Here is a 15,973-nt window from a genome sequence, read left to right as displayed (position 1 = left end):
TTTCTAATTTCATTCCATTGTGCTCAAAGAACATACTTTTTGTATGATTTCAATTCTTTTAATTTTTAAAGTTTTATCTGGTTGCCTAACAAGTGGTCTATGCTGAAGAATGTTTCCTAGGCACTTAAGAAAAATGTGTATTCTGCTGTTGTTGGATGTAGTGTTCTACAGATTTCTATTAGCTTAGATGTCTAGTAACTTAGAAAACTTGGGTTGATTTTTTTCCCCTTCAGATAGTTTGTTGTTAGTGTATAGAAATGCAGCTGATTTCTGTAGGTTGATTTTGTATCCTGCAACTGTAATGAATTAATTTATTAGTTCCAGCAGTCTTTTTGGTGGACTTCAGCATCTTCTATTTCATGTCATTTGCAAACAGAGATAATTTTACTTCTTGCTTTCTGATTTGGATGCCTTTTATTTATTTATTTTTTCTTGCCTAATTGCTATAACTAGGACTTCTAGTACTATGAGGAACAGAGATGGTGAGGGTGGGCATCCTTGTCTTGTTCCTGATCTTAGAGGAAAAGCTTTTAACTTTACACCACTGAGTATGATGTTAGCTGAGGGCTTGTCATATGCGGCCTTTATTATGTTGAGGAACAGTCCTTCTAAACCTGATTTGTTGAGAGTTTTTATCACGAAAGGATGTTGAATTTTGTCAAATGTTAAACATGCTTCTTTCCCTTACGCTATGACCTGGAAGAAGCACACATCACTTTTGCTCGCATCCCATTGGCCAGGACTCAAGGCTGTACAGTCCTACCTCGGAGATATTGCAGGTTCAGTTCTAGATTACTGCGATAAAGTAAATACAGCAATAGAACAAGTCACATGAATTTTTTGATTTCCCAGTGCATATAAAAGTTATGTTTCTACCATACTGTAGTCTATTAAGTGTGCAATAACATTATGTCTCAAAACAATGTACATACCTTAATTAAAAATACTTTATTGCTAAAAAAAATGCTAACCATCATCTGAGCTTTCTGCAAGTCATAATCTTTTTGCAATAGTAGTGTCAAAGACCATTGATCCCAGATCACCATAACGAATATAATAATAATGAAGTTTAAAATATTGCGAGAATTACCAAAATGGGACACAAAGTGAGCAGATGCTATTGGAAGAATGGCACCTATAGAATTGTTTGATGCAGGGTTAAAAAACACAATAAAGCAAAGTTTGGGGAGGGGGGGTGGGAGGGGATAGACTGGGAGTTCAAAATTTGTAGATACTGACAGGGATATGCAGAATAGATAAACAAGATTATGCTGTATAGCACAGGGAAATATATACAAGATCTTGTGATAGCTCACAGTGAAAAAAAGTGTGACAATGAATATATGTATGTTCATGTATAACTGAAAAATTGTGCTCTACGCTGGAATTTGACACAACATTGTAAAGTGACTATAACTCAATAAAAACATGTTTTAAAAAAACACACAATAAAGCAAAGCTCAGTAAAATGAGTATGCCTGTACTTAACTGCAAAGGTGGCTGGGAAATGTAGTCTTTCTCGTGGACAGATGTCTATACACCCTGCTCAACTTTAGTGACTCTATCCCTAAAAAAAGAAAACAGAATGGATTTGAGGGTTCAACCAACAGTGTCCCATGTAAATGTATTAATTAAATCTTAATTAATTAAGAGTAATAAAAATAGCACTGTCCTATGTGCTTAGTAAATCTCCATAGCTGGTTCACTGACAGAGTTTTTTGGTGTGCTCAACCTAACCCCTTCAGAGAGGGTTAAAAATGCAGCGTGAAATTTCTGGCTACAGCAAACTGTATTAAATTAATAAGGTTTGAGGAGCCGGGGAAGCCCCCTGGGCCCGCGTGGGCAGAGGCCCGGAGAGAAATGCAAATTCAGACAAGCACCTGGGAGAGCTGCTGTCCCTGAGCCAGTGGGCCCTGGGCCTTCCCTGCGCCCTTCCTGACTGTGCTTGGCTTGTCTGGGGGACCGAAGGCCAGTTCTGCTCCCAGGCTCTTACCCCAGCACTGCTCATACACAGGAGGAGGAGGAGGCCAGCGCCCTGTGGGCAGGAGGGGCTGGGGAGCTGGGCCTGGAGAGATAGTCAGCTCCTGGGGTGGGTGGCACTGCTCTCCCTTTGAAGCGGGAAGGCTTTGAAGCTTCTGCCAGGCAGAGGCCTCTGCTGCCCTTATCTGCCTCATCTCTTCCCCAGGCTTTGTGACTCAAGAGAACCTTGGGGCAACTTGAGGCCTGTGCAGAGTGAGGGTTGGGGGGCCACCAGCAGTGAACCCCTCATCCTAGTGCACAGGCTTAGCCCCCCTCACTGGCCCCAGCTGGGCCATGGGGCAGAGCACAGGACAGACACCCTCCCATCCCCTGGGGCACAGACAGTGAAGGCCCCGCTCCCTGGACTGCTTTTTAATGCCCAAGGAGCTCTGTGCACACAGAGAAACATATGCAACTCCACACCTTGTCTAATGTGCAATGCAGGAAACTGAAACCGTTAACATTTCTCTAAATGTTCACATACTAGTTCTACAATTAACAAATTGACCTTTTATAATTTTAACAGAGTAGATCTCCCTGGGTGGGGGAGGGTGTAGCCTAGTGGTAGAGTGCCTGCCTAGCATGCACAAGGTCCTGGGTTCAATCCCCAGCACCTACACCAAAAAAATAAATAAAAACTTAGTTATCTCCTCCCCCAAAATAAAAAAAATAAAAAACCAACAACAAAAAGAACTGAAAAAAAAAAGTAGATCTCTCTGAACATTGGAATGTTAAATGTAATCAGTTACACTCTTCCCAATTCTAATGGCTCAGAGTTCCATAAATGTTTCAAACACCTTTAAATGTTGTTGTTGTTGTTGTTGTTGGAGGGGGTTAGCAATTACGTCTATTTTTTTTTTTTTTGATGGAGGTACTGGGGATTGAACCCATGACCTCATGTATGGTAGGCATGCACTCTATTACTAGCCACCCCCCCAACACCTTTAAAAATCAACAAATAAGAATATAATCATCACAAAACCAGGTATGCATACTCATACTAAAACCGGTTATAAATACTAATTCGTGGATCTAAATTTGTTTGTTTATTATCTGGAGTCAGTAGCTTTAGCGGCAGACAGGATAGACATTATGTGTCCATTTGCCACACATCACTGCCCTCTCCTGGGGATCGCAGGGAGCTGGCCACGCAGCACCTCCTGTTGGAAGCCACTCACCAGGGCTCTGTACCACAAACTCTCCATCCTGGGCAGAGTGAGTGAAGCAGAGGTGGGTCCTGGACTCTGAGTTGGCCAGACACCTGTGAGACTGGCATAAAAGTTCTGCCCAAGAAGGGATGTGGATGATGACAGCAGACCAAAGCAATCAGCATCTCACTCTCGGGGCACCTGAATGTGCCTCTCCAAGAGAGGAAGGGGGCAAGGGCCAAAGACTCACAGAGGAAAAGCAGTGGGCAGAAGCCAGGCAGGGTCCCTGAGGGCAAGCTGGGGACCAGTTGGCCAGAAGCAGCTGGAGCAGCAGAAACCAAGTGAAACACCTGCGTCAGACTGTAAATGATAATCTGGGAGCCGGTGACATGGGGACACCCAGGCCCATTCTCCTGAAGAGCCTGGCTGAGGGGCTAGGCTGGGTGGTTTCCACTTCCCTGCCTGTCCTCACACAGGCACAGGGAATGAACAAAAGATGTTCTGGACTGAGGTGACGGCACATGCTGAGGCCAAGTGCAGAGGAAACAGAAGCTGATCCAGTGATCTGGGTGTGGGAGTGAAGGAAGCAGGATGGGGCAGGGGGAGAAATTGTACTGTGAGGCCATTCCAAGGGAGGCCTCGACCGACCCCATGGGGAGGCCAGAGCTGGGATCACTCATCAGTGGTCTGGAAACGAGGAAAGGGGGATTTAGCGAGCTTTGGGCCCAAGAGCCCCGGGTAAGGTAGCTTCCTCCTGCTGGGGGCAACTTCCTGCATTATCAGATTCCAACAATTGGTTCTAAAGGGAAGTCTGTGCAGGCACCGCTGCACCAGAGGTGACAGACTGGGTCACCGAGGGTGAAGGAGGCCTGTGGTCAGAGACGTGGTTGCAGTGACCTGCTCACATGTGGTTACAGTGACCAGGCCTGTAAATGAACTTCTCCTGGTCTGGGGGAGGGAGTGATGGAATCAGATTTTCCTTCTAGACTGAAGCTAGGGCTCAGCAGAGAGAGCGAGTCTGGCAGTAAACATGAAGGGCGCCCAGTGCATGGAAGGTAAGTAAAAACAGGAGTGGCTGAGACTTCTGAGAGCCTATGGAGATGGGGGTGGCGGGGGTGGGGGTGGGAAGAGCAGCAACATTTACAGGGAGGGGAGCTCAGGATACTCAAAGGAGTGGGTGCACAAAACGTGGTCCTTCCTGGGTGGGTAAGTAGAAGAGGGAGCCAGGGGAACAGGTGCTCCAGGAAGTATGGAGAGATCCTGTGTCAGACCAGGACTGGAAGCCCTTTTCTCCAGACACACACAGCAGTGGCGCCATAAACTCAGTTCAGCTGACTGCCCCTAGATGGCACTGTGTGCACGTGGCAGCAGCTGGCCGGCACTGCTCCCCAGGGACAGCCAGGTTCTCCCATGGGACCAGCTAAAAGTCCACAGAGCTCGGATAGGGACAGGGAGAGGCACCTGTTCTGCCTGCGGCATCTACCTGTGCTTTGCTCTGCTTCGGGCGGATTGGATGGATGCCTCTTTCTCGCCTTCCGGTGGGGGGGGGTGGTTCTATCAGGATCCTTCCTGGTAGGACCCAAGCATAGAGGTCCCAAGGACTTAGCAGAATCCCAAATCCCTGTGTTCGCGACTCTCCAGTCTTGGGTGGAAGATTGAGATAGAAAGGTCTGGACGTAAAGCTGATAGTTCTGCTTCTACCACTTACGGGAAGAGTGACTCTCGCTGGACCTACTTCCCTTATTTGTTTTACAAATGCATAGCTTTGTGAAAATCAGTTCACAGAAGGCTCTTTCAGAAGAAACAGTCTTTCACTGTCAAGTGGCTTTCACATCTGCATGTAGTCCACAGTTCCCCTGGTAGACACAGCTTTCAGGGGCAAAGCTGGGGTAGAGCCCAGGCAGCCTGACTTTGTTCTTAACCTCTCTGATCTGCTCCCTCCCTCTGATCGCCTGTCTGGCCACATCTAGGCCTTCCTTCTTTGGCAAAACCATCTTCTCCCATTTGGAGAAATTACAGTATGGTTGACTCACAATCAGGGCTGGAAGGGCTCTTGAGTGGTTACCTACTGAACAACTGTCCTCTCCCCCACCCTCAGTTTATGAGTTAGACAACTAAGGTGAGAAAGACTCCTTGTCACCACTATCCATCATTAAAGTATGCTCCACTGTGTCTTGTGCTCACAAATGGCTTCCGATCACAAATCTTTAGTAGGGAACACCATCTGAGGACAGAGGTCTCTTGGCTGAAGCTGCGGATGTAAATAGAAGCAAGAAGCCCTTGGAAATCTGCAGATTCTTTAAAATAGGTTGTTCTGGAACAAACAGGACAGGCATTGGGTGACAAGCCAAGAAATTAACTTCTTTTCTGTTTAACCTTTCTTTAGGGCTCCCTGACCTTTTCAAGAAAGGCAACATCAATTTAAAACAGCTTGGAGTGAAAGGTCTAACAAAGATGTTAGTACCTGGCTCACCCAAGTGCTGCCATACCTTCATGGGGTGACCCGTCCTTACCCTGGCCTCTTGGCCCTGATTTTCTCACCCCAAGGGCCACTGATTCCTTCATTCCATCTTACTCACTCCTGTGGATACATCCCTCTGTCTGACCATAGCCTCGTGCAACCATTCCTGTCCCCTCCAGCCAGACCCCCATCTTTTCCTTCTCCCCATCTACTGGCCCCTCCGGCTGTGAATTCTCTCCCCTACCAGCCAAGACTCACAATACAACACCTCAGTGCTTCTTTTCAATATTCTTCAATCCTCTGCACCACCATTTTTCTATCATGCTTTTCTGGAAAAACCTCCAATTTGGTCAATCCTACTGTCTGTGTGCTCTCTGCACCTGGACTTACCCAGCTGCTGAGGACTGATGAAGGCTGTGTCACTTGAGCTGTCACTCTGACTCTAGTTTGGTTTGCATCCTTAGCTGGGCTCTCGATCCTTCCTCAAACCCTCCTGCCTGCCCCTCCTCAGAAGCTTCTCTCATTTTCTACTGAGTTCCTCTGAAATCCTTGGATCCCACCAAATGTCCACTTTCCTTCATCAGGTGACCATTACTCCTATTTCCAGGAAAAAAAAAAAGGAAGCCTTCACTCAGGAACTCCTACTAAACCCACAAATGTTCACATCTCACTCAGCTCTTCCCCCTTCCTCTTGTCTCCATGGAAGCCCACCTATCTTCCAGTGTTCGGCCACCCTCTTGTCCTGAACCCCAATCCTCCCACCTTCTCCGGCAAGCATCATCTCTTTTCCTTCAGACTCCTCAGTCTCTCTGCTTCTACTGCTTCTTGCCTTCATCATTTAAACATATTCAAGTCTCTCCTTTTTTTAAAGGAAAAAAAAACCCCTCTCCTTCAGCTTCTTACCCTCATCATCTCCCAGGTAACAACCTCACTCTGATCCTCATTTATTCTCCAGCCCATTGTTAACAGACTTTGGACCCAACTATTCCACTGAAACGGCTCTCTGAAGCTGCCAACCCCAGCAGTCCCTTCTCAGCCTTGTCCTGCAGCCCTCTCTGCAGCACTGGAAACTGGGGACCACGCCTGCCCTCGTGAAACATTCATTTCCCTTGACTTCCATACATACCCCCCTTCTGGCTTTGCTCCTACCTCACTGCTGCTCTTTCTCAGTCTCCTTAATCCCTCTCCTTTTTCTCCTTCTGATTGTCTCCATGTTCATCAGGATTCTGCCTCGGTCATTTTCCCTTCTCAACCCCCAGTCCCAGGATAATTTCCTCTACTCTCGTGATTTTAATCATCATCTATGTGCAGCTCTCTCAGTAACCATTCTCTTCTTTCAAACAGGCTCAGGAATCTAATTTTCAAAAACTGCATTTCCCAGCCTTGGTTGGAGCTAAGGATTGCCACGTGACCAGACCCGGCCAACGAGGCATAAGCAGCAGTCAGTGGGGATTTCTGGGGAAGTGTTGCTTTTCTAACACAGGTGCTGCTCCTTCATCCTTTTTTGCTCTCTCTTCTGCCTATCTGGAATGCAGGTAGGAAGCTGGAGCTGGAGCAGCCATTCTATGACCAAGGGCTGATTCTGAGGATGCAAGCTTCCTAGTAAGGAGAGCCAGAGCAGACCGACAGCCAACCTGGGACCTGAATGACTGGAACGGCTGACCAGCCTTGCTCTGCTTACCTTCAGACTTTGCATTATGCCAGAATTTTCAGTAAGTTTAGCAACAAACCGCAACAAAATCCATCTAGTTAAAGCAGTGTGGTTGGGTTGACGTGACAGGAGCTGAACACAAGCTCTCATTAATACAACTCCCAAATGTATAGCTTCTGCTTAGATGTCTCTCCTACACTTCAAACAGCAAACTGGACCTCTCTTCTCTGTCCAGAGATACCTCAAACGGAAGAGGTCCAAATTGTCACTCCTCACCAGACACACACAAAGTCACTTGGATTTCCTGTCTCAGTGATCAGCATCACTGTCTACACAGCCAGAATCCTATTAGTCACCCATCAATTCTACCCACTAAGGTATTTTTAATCTGTTCACCTTTTACCATTTCCTCATCGCCAACCTCCCCCGAACCACTGTAACAGTTTCTTTCCTAACTATTCTTTGATCTTGCTCTCTGCAGTCCACTCTTCCTGCTGCAGCTTTAGGGATCTTCCAAAAGCACAAATGTAATAATGTTACTATTCTCCCTAAAACTTCTCAGTGACTGCTAGGGCCTGAGGAATACCAGGCATATACTGTAAGACTCTGCCAGGAATTATGACATCGGTCCTGCACACAACACTTCTCTTTGGCATAGGTGTTGCTCCAATGACAAGGATGGGCATGTTGACTTAGGCCTGGTCCAGTTAAGGAATCTTCGAGGTCTCCCTCGCTACAGTAATTGGTCCAAGAGTAGGCACATGACCAGAGCTGGACCAATTAGCGTCCTTCCTTGGAATTTGTTCAAACCAACCTAGAGTGAAGAGTTATTCAGAGACACATCTCCAACATGGAGCAAACTCTGAGTACTAGAAGAGACAGATGGAAGGGCTCCTGGTCTGGGTAGCCTGCAGGATCAGCCCCTCGTGTCCAGAATCAATCTGATTTCAAGTTCTTCTTTTGATTCTGTGAGTGACCCGAGTATCCTCCCAGTAATCTTTCCTCCTTCGGCCTAAGCTAGTTTGAGTGGGGTTTTCTCACTTCCAACCAAAACATCCTGACTAATGTGAAACTCCTTGGTCATCTGGCCCTAACAAGGCATCTTCCCAGAAAACAACTACAGAGTTCCTTCCAGCTCATAGGATGTTTTACAAACGTTATTTCATTTGATTCTTGCTGTAAGCTTGTGTAGTGGGTTTTACCATTATCTTGACCTTACAGATAAGAAAACTAGGGCTCGGGGGGATGATGTAGCTCAAGTGGTAGAGCACATGCTTAGCAGACACAAGGTCCTGGGTTCAATCCCCAGTACCTCCTCTTAAAATAAATAAGTAAGTAAATTTAATTACCTAACCCCACCAAAACAAACAAACAAATAAAAACGAAACAAAAAATCCCTGAGGGCTCAGAGATGTAAAGTATTTTGCTCAAGATCAAGAGGCTGAGAATGAGAGAGCTTGGATACAAAGTCCCTCTTCTATTCCAGCTGTTTCCTCTCATCCCGCACCCCCTGGCTTGTACACAGAGAAAGACAGAGTGGGACCAGCGTGGAGCCTGGTGTGAAGCAGAGAAGCAGTGGGACAGGGACCAGACTGGGACAGGGTGGTAAGGAAGAAGTCAGGATGATAAAGGCCAAACTCCTTCATTTAAAATTTTATTTATAGCCAACTCCAGGTCCAGAGAAAGGAAAAGAAACTCAACTTCTTTTACCCCCTCCTGTACTGTTTTTTGTCCCTATAACCTATACCCCAGGCTTGCAGTCTGTTGCTATAATTCATTTATACTCTTGGCAATTACAGTTCTAGGGGATAGCCCGGAAACTAAGTCATCGTTTACAATACAGCCCTTTTATGAACTGGGACTGTCCATATCTCAATTCTCTTAATTTATTTCGTTTTTTAGGTTACTGTGCTTTTTTTCTTCCAGTTTTATTGAGATATAACTGGCATACAGCACTGTATAAGTTCAAGGCATATGGCATAATGACTTGACTTACACACATCATGAAATGATAATCACAATAAGTTTAGTGAACACCCATCATCTCATAAAGAAAAATCTTTTTTCCTTGTGATGAGAACTCTTATAATTTATTCTCTGAACAACTTTCACATGTAACATACAGCAGTGTTAATCATGTTGTACATTACATCCCTAGCACTTCTTTAAAACTAGAAGTTTGTACCTTTTGACCACCTTCATCCAATTCCCTCTTCCCCACCCCCAGTAACCACAAATCTGATCTCTTTTTCTATGAGTGTTTTTGTTTGCTTGTTTTTGAAGTCTGTAATTGACCTACAACATTATGTCAGTTCTTGGTACACAACATAGTGATTTGATATTTCTATACTTTTCAAAATGATCACCACCACAATTCCTTTTATTTTTTTAAGAAAGGAAAAGTAAGTGGGCCTGCTGTGCTTTGAGTAACCCTGATGCTCTCTGAAGCCACTCCGTATTACTGTAAAAATGGGTCAGGTAAAGCTTACTGCCTCTCATGGGGCAGCTGGGAACGATAGGTGTGTCCTAAGTAACTGTCAAGTGAGGCCTGGTGGGGGACGGGTGGAGGCCATGCTGGCTCTGTGGGCATTTCCCTCACCCTCTTCACCCTCTTCATTGCCCTGCAGCAATGTGGCCAACTACTCCAGAAAGCAGCTGTCTTCCTGAGGCTGCTCAGGCTGGTGGGACCTCCAACATCATCGGGTCAGTGGTTCACAAAGTTGGCTCCACTCTCTCCTTGTTCTAAACTCATGACCTCCTTCATATCCAGGAGTGAGCAGACATTACCAGGTGTGAACGATCATCCTCCCAATCCCAACCTTCACTGGAGACATCATCTTCTCTACCTCCACATCCCCCTTCTTCTTAACAATGGCAGAGGCAGCCCTCTCCCAGAGGTGTCCTCTCCACTCATGCCCGTATCCCACCTCCTTTCACCTTTCCTTCAGCATCATCACTCCTGCCTTTTCTCCTGCATCATTCACATCACTCTGCAAACCTGCTCTGGTCACTTCCATATTTTAATAAAGCCCTCTGTATTCTAACTAAAGTTAAAATTAGAGATGGCTGGAAAACAGGATTAAACAAGACAGGAACTTCTTTCTCTCATATACAAAGTCAAAAGGTCAGTAGCCCAAAGCAGGTATGGTGGCTCCCTAAACATCAGGAACCCAGATTTATTCTAACTTGCTGCCCTAACATCCTCAACACATGGCTCCCACTTCAAAGTCGAATATGGCTGCTGGAGCTTCAGCACCATATTTGCATATTCCAGTGAGCAGGAGAGAGCAATGGCTGAGGAAGGCACACCACTTCCCTTTAAAGCTAGTTCTCATAAGTTGCACGTGGACACCTCCACTTACTTCCTGTTGGCTGGAACCGAGTCACGTGACCACACCTAGCCATGAGGGAGTCCTAGAAACTTGCTTTTCTTCAGGGAAGCCATCTGGCCAGCTAGAATTGGAAATTCTATGATAAAGGAAAAGGGGGAGAATGACTATTAGGGTTATTAGCAACCTCTGCTAAAACATCCCTTTCTAGACCCCTACCGGTTCTGTTTCCTGTTAGACAAGTTGTCCAAACACAACGGTTCTACCACGGTCTGGCTCCCACCCCACACTCCAGGGACACTGAGCTTATCGTGCGTATCAGTGACTTCCGTGTTGCCAGAGTGAATGGATCCTTCTCTTCCCTCATCTAATCTGATCAGTAAGTAGCACCTAACACAGCTGGCCACTCTTTTCTGGAAATACTCCTTTCTCAGTCTCTTGGGTACAGCACTCTCCTGGTTGGTTCGCCTCTCACCTCCCCAGTTTCTCTTTTTCAGTCTTCTTTGCAGCTCTGGTTCCTCTGTCTGACTCCCCTGGGTCCCTCTGGAGCCCTCTCCTCTTCCGCATCTACCTCCCTACCCTAGACGACCTCCTCAGATCCCAGGGCATTTACCATCTTTAAAATGATGCCTCCCAAAGCCCCATCTCCAGCCCAGGCCCCTCTTTGAGCTCCTAATGATTGGACAGTTGAATTGGATCTCTGATGGGCATCTCAAGCTCAATATGACTAAAACAGACTTCTTCATTGGGGGGGGGCAGTAATTAAGTTTATTTCTTTATTTTTAGAGAAGGTACTGGGATTGAACCCAAGACCTCGTGCATGCTAAGTATGTGCTCTAGCGCTTGGGCTACATCCTCCCCCCTAAAACAGAATTCTTGATGTGCTTCTCTGAGCTGCAGTTCCTTTCCTCCAGGCTACTCCATCCAATAAATAAGGCCCTGTTTACCCACTTACTCCAGCTGGAAACTTGAAAGTTATCTTTGGGTTCTCCATTCCCTCCCCCTACATCCATCCTATCAACGTGTCCATGTCCAAAATAGCATCTCTCAACTACTCATCTTAGTGTGGCCATCAATTTAGTCCAAACCACCATTAGTTTCGGCTGGGGCTGCCACAACAGTCTAACTGTCTCCTTGCTTTTATTTTTGCCTGCCACTCACCGAATTTATTCTTCGCACAGAAGAAAATCAGAACACGTTAGTCTTCTGCATAAAACTCTTCAGTGGTTTAATAAAAAATCTCCATTCCTAGACACGGTCTTGCATGGCCTGGCCCTTGCCCACCTCCCCATTTCATCCTGGTCCTCTTTCCCAGGCTCATTACTCTAGCCACATTGGTTTTTTTTTTTTTTTTTTTTTTTCCAGTTCCTGGAACCAGCCACAGCTTACCTTTCTCAGGGCATCAGCACATACTGCTCTTGACCTGGAAAGTCTCTGTCCGGGTTTTCCCAAGGCTATCTCCTCATTCTTTCAACATCACCTCCTCAAAGACACTTTCCCTGCTGGCTCCGACTAAAATACCTCTTGTTCTTTATCCCAGTCCCTTGTTTTGGTCCCAGTATTTACTTCAACTTGCAATTATCCGTCTTCTCCACCAAAAATCAGCTTTATGGAGCAAGAGGCCTCAGCTGTCTTGTTTGCTGCTGTATTCCCAGCATCAAAACAGGGCCTGGCACTCAGTCAAGCACTCACTACCTGCTCAAGGATGAATGGATGGACAGGTTCCCCAAGGACGTTTCTGAGCTGCCTAGGGTGTCACAGGCGGTCTGCATTCCCATTAAAACAAAACAAAACAACAACTGGGAATGGACTGAATAGTTCCTTTTCAAGATCTCCTCCTTACATTGTACTTGCTTGTACTAGAATGTGGTGCAACTAGTCTCTTGGCCCATTTTTAACAGATTCGACTTTCCTGTTGTCCCGCAGAGCAAACCGCCTAGCTCTCTTCCACTCGAATGAGTTTAAGGATCAGTGGTGTGCCTGGGTCTCATTTTTCGGGTAGGCGTTGAGACTCCAAAGGTCAGCCTTTTTAACACCAGAGCCCAGCCAGCAGCGTGAACATCCCTCCACCACAGGCCGTACCTCCAGTCCCCAGCTTCTCTCAAGAATTCTCAGCCATCTCCTCAGGATGAAGGCGAGGGACAAATCTCAGCAGGCGATCCAAGGAAAGCTCAGTATTTTTAACACAAGGGCTGGAGGGAGCCAGTCTTTACCGACCGGCTTACAAATTAATAAGCAAATGTTAATTTACTACCCAGGTCTAGAAGTCTTCCGCCCTAACCCCAGCCTCTGAGGCCCGGCAGGAATGCCTTCCAGCATCTTCAATTCAGCCATTTTTCTAACCCTGCGCTCACCTCTCTACCCCGTCATCCCCGAAGCCCCGAGGTGTGGCCTCCCCTCGGCCCCCACAACTCGTGCTTCTCTCAGTGTGGGGTCTGGGTCGGGTCAGAGGCAAGGCCGACACGGCCTCCGCACAGCGCGCCTCAGCGGACCGAGGCGACCCCAAGTGTTGGGTGCATGTCACGGCTCAGCCTGCGCCGCGCACCCACTGCGCGAGCGCCGACCAGGGCCGCCCGAGCCTCCGACCCCGCCCAAAGCGGGACAAAGGGGCGGGCCAGTGATCCGGCCCCGCCCGCTCCGCAGAGGAGAGGGCAGGAAGGCCGGGCGGGGGCGGGGCGAACGGGCGGAGGCGGGGCTCGGAGGGGCGGGGCGGCGCCCAGCTGCGCAGGGAAGTGGCGCCCCTTTCTGGGCCGCTGCCGGGCGCCGCGCCCCCGGCCCCGCCCCTCCGCGCCCCGCCCCCGCGCTCGGACGGCCTGAATCGCGCCCTCCCGCCCTGCGCTGCCGAACTTGCTCTAACTTCCTTGGCCGAGCTGGGCCGCGCCGTTGCCGCCGCTGCCTCCGCGCCCGGGTGAGTAGAGCGCGGAGCCCCCGCTGGAGCGTTGGGCCCTGCCCCACTCATTGTCTGAGGCCGATTCCCCCGAGCGCCCCCTGGGGACTAGGACTGCTCCCCAAGTCCCGGCTCAGTCCCTCCGGCTCCCCCGCTCCTGTCCCGGGGTCGGCCCGGCGGGCGGCGCTGGCTTTGTCTGCCCAGATCGCCGGCGACGGGCCGGAGGCCTTGACCCGGACCCCGCTGAGCCGAACTCGGGTGCCGGCTGGAGTGAGAGCTGCAGCTGGCGACCCGGCTGGCGCTCGGGGTTCTGTCGCCCTCGCCCTGTCCGCGTTCCGGGACGGGTGCTTGCTGGGGCTGGGCGGGGGTGGGAACGCTCAGGGAGGGAGGGGCTGATTCGCCGCTGTTCAGGGCTCTGCCCCTCTCCCCAGCTGCGAGTCCGGGGATGGGCGCTCCTTTCGCCTCAGGCTTGGAACCTCGGCCGCCTGCAGCTCGGGCCAGGGGTGGAGGGTGGCTCGGACAGGGGAAGGCGGTCCCCTCCCCCGCCCCGCCTTGGGTGTGCTCTGAGTCGCCCACCCCTGCCGTGTGTCCTACTCTGTCCTGCACGGGTTTGGGGCGGCCAGTTTGAGTAGGTGGTGATCCAGCTTCTCCGTATTGGTCCTTTGGGGCTGTGCTTGGGAGCAAAGCCCGACTCCTGACCTAACTGGAGCTTCGGTCGAGTTGGGTCTGTGGCTACAGAGTTGGCTCGTCTCGGGCCGCTGCTTCTGCCTGGGAGGAGTGGTGGTGCCGGTGGGTAGGGTGTATTGGACCCGTATCTGGGGGACACGAAGTTGGTCTCCGGCTAGAAGCGGTTGGTGCTGTGGGGAGTCGCAGGGAAGTGGCTGGCCCCGGTACTGGCCTGTCCTGTCGGCTGGCTGCCGAACAGTGTTGAGTGCGGTGGTCTGCAGCAGCTCGATGGCTGTCCCTGGTGCTGGTGCCTGGGGGCATCAAGTGTCCTGGACTTTGAGTGCAGGGCATTGTATTGGCGCCTCTGCAGGTGTGCTCTCTCCAGTGGTCTGCTCTGTAGGAGTCCTCTTCCCTTCTGAGATGGGGGTTGCTCCTGGGCGGATAGGATTGGGTGGAGCTGCTTGCCAAATCCTCAAAAGTAGCCTTCCCCTTCCCCTTGACCTCAAAGTTGGGGAAGTTAGTGCCTGCAGAGTGCTTGGGTCACTCTTCCCTGTTTGTGAAGCCTGGGGCCTAGACCATCAGAGCACCCCAGCACTCCCACAGCCCCCACTACATTCATCCAGCCCTGTGGAAGGCTGAGACGCCCTTCTTCCCAGGGATAATCCTGGGCCCTGGCACCCTCTGAATGAAGCCTCCACTACGATGGCTCCATATGCCCTTCTAGCTCCTTTCTCAGCTGTCTCCAAGCTTTGTCCCATCCTGAGGATCCATAATGCCTGGGAGACAGGCCTTGGAAGCCCAGGCTAGCAGACAGATTTCCCCTCCCATCTTATTGCATCATTCTTTGTTGCACCCCATCTTCTATTGGAGAATTTCTTTATTTCTCTATCCCCGCTTCTCTGAACTCCACTGCTTGGACCACCAAACGTGGTCTTCAGTTCATTTAAGCATGGTTGTTAAATAAGGGATGCCAGGAGCTGTTTTAAGTACTCTTCCAGGCTCGCAGCTCCCTGACTGGCTGTCAGCGCTGTGTGGTCTCCGGCTGGACATGCAGTAGGCGCTCAGTAGTGTTTATTAGTCTGAGCTTGAGCTCAGTTTAGCAGCATTATTCAGGCAAACAGGAGTTCAAGCCCATTGGTCTGGAGGTTTGTGGCTGCCTCTAGGAAGAAGGCATGCGAAGAAAGGGGCTGCAGAAGGGTTGGCTGCCCAGGAAAGTTCCCTCTTTACCAGCAGGGCAGCTGTGCTAATCTCTGAGGACAGGTGAGGGCAGCTCCCCTTTCGTGTTTGGGAGTGGGAGGACCAAGCTCTGCTCTGTGGGAGGGGAGGGGGCCCCTGCCCTGCAGGTTCTGGTGGTAGTGGAGTTCCCATGCGAGGCCAGAGAGCAGGGAGTTCTGGAAACTCTGGGTGGAGGGAACATTTCCTGAGGCCTCACTCTAGGTTACTGAGTGCTCAGGGATTTGACTTGTTACTTGTTTAGCTTCAACTAGGGTAGAGTTCAATTTGGCACTGCCTACAAAGTGCCAGTCCTGGGAAACCTTTGCTGGTTTTAGAATCTAGAGGAGGTTATGGATAAGCTTACAGCACTTATGTGGAAGGTTTAAACATGTAGTGAGAGTGAGACTTACACCAAGTACTATCCTAGAAGCTTTACTTGCAGTCATTCATTTAATCCTTGAAACGACTCAGTCTGGTAGATGTTGTTAACGTCCCGTTTTACAGACGATGAGACTGTGGCCTTGAGAGATCACAGAGTAACTTGCTTAAGGTCTGGCTGTGAACCGGGTTTCCTCATATCTAATTTAGATCATGCTT

At 49.2% G+C, this 15,973-nt stretch overlaps 1 protein-coding gene across 2 annotated transcripts in view; it reads left to right on the top strand.

Moving 5' to 3' along the window:
* The first annotated feature begins 13,394 nt into the window (after window positions 1-13,394).
* TSPAN14 (tetraspanin 14) overlaps window positions 13,395-15,973 on the top strand; it is a 54,344-nt gene continuing 51,765 nt past the window's right edge. For both annotated transcript variants that reach the window (XM_010984088.3, XM_031461046.2), the window contains exon 1: window positions 13,395-13,516. The gene's annotated coding sequence lies outside the window, so the exon portion shown is untranslated. The remainder of the gene's footprint in view (window positions 13,517-15,973) is intronic.

This window comes from Camelus dromedarius, chromosome 8 (assembly GCF_036321535.1).
Source record: "Camelus dromedarius isolate mCamDro1 chromosome 8, mCamDro1.pat, whole genome shotgun sequence".
NCBI classification, from domain to species: Eukaryota; Metazoa; Chordata; class Mammalia; order Artiodactyla; family Camelidae; genus Camelus; species Camelus dromedarius.
Note: the sequence above shows the minus strand (reverse complement) of the source record. Positions and strands in the feature narration are given on the sequence as shown.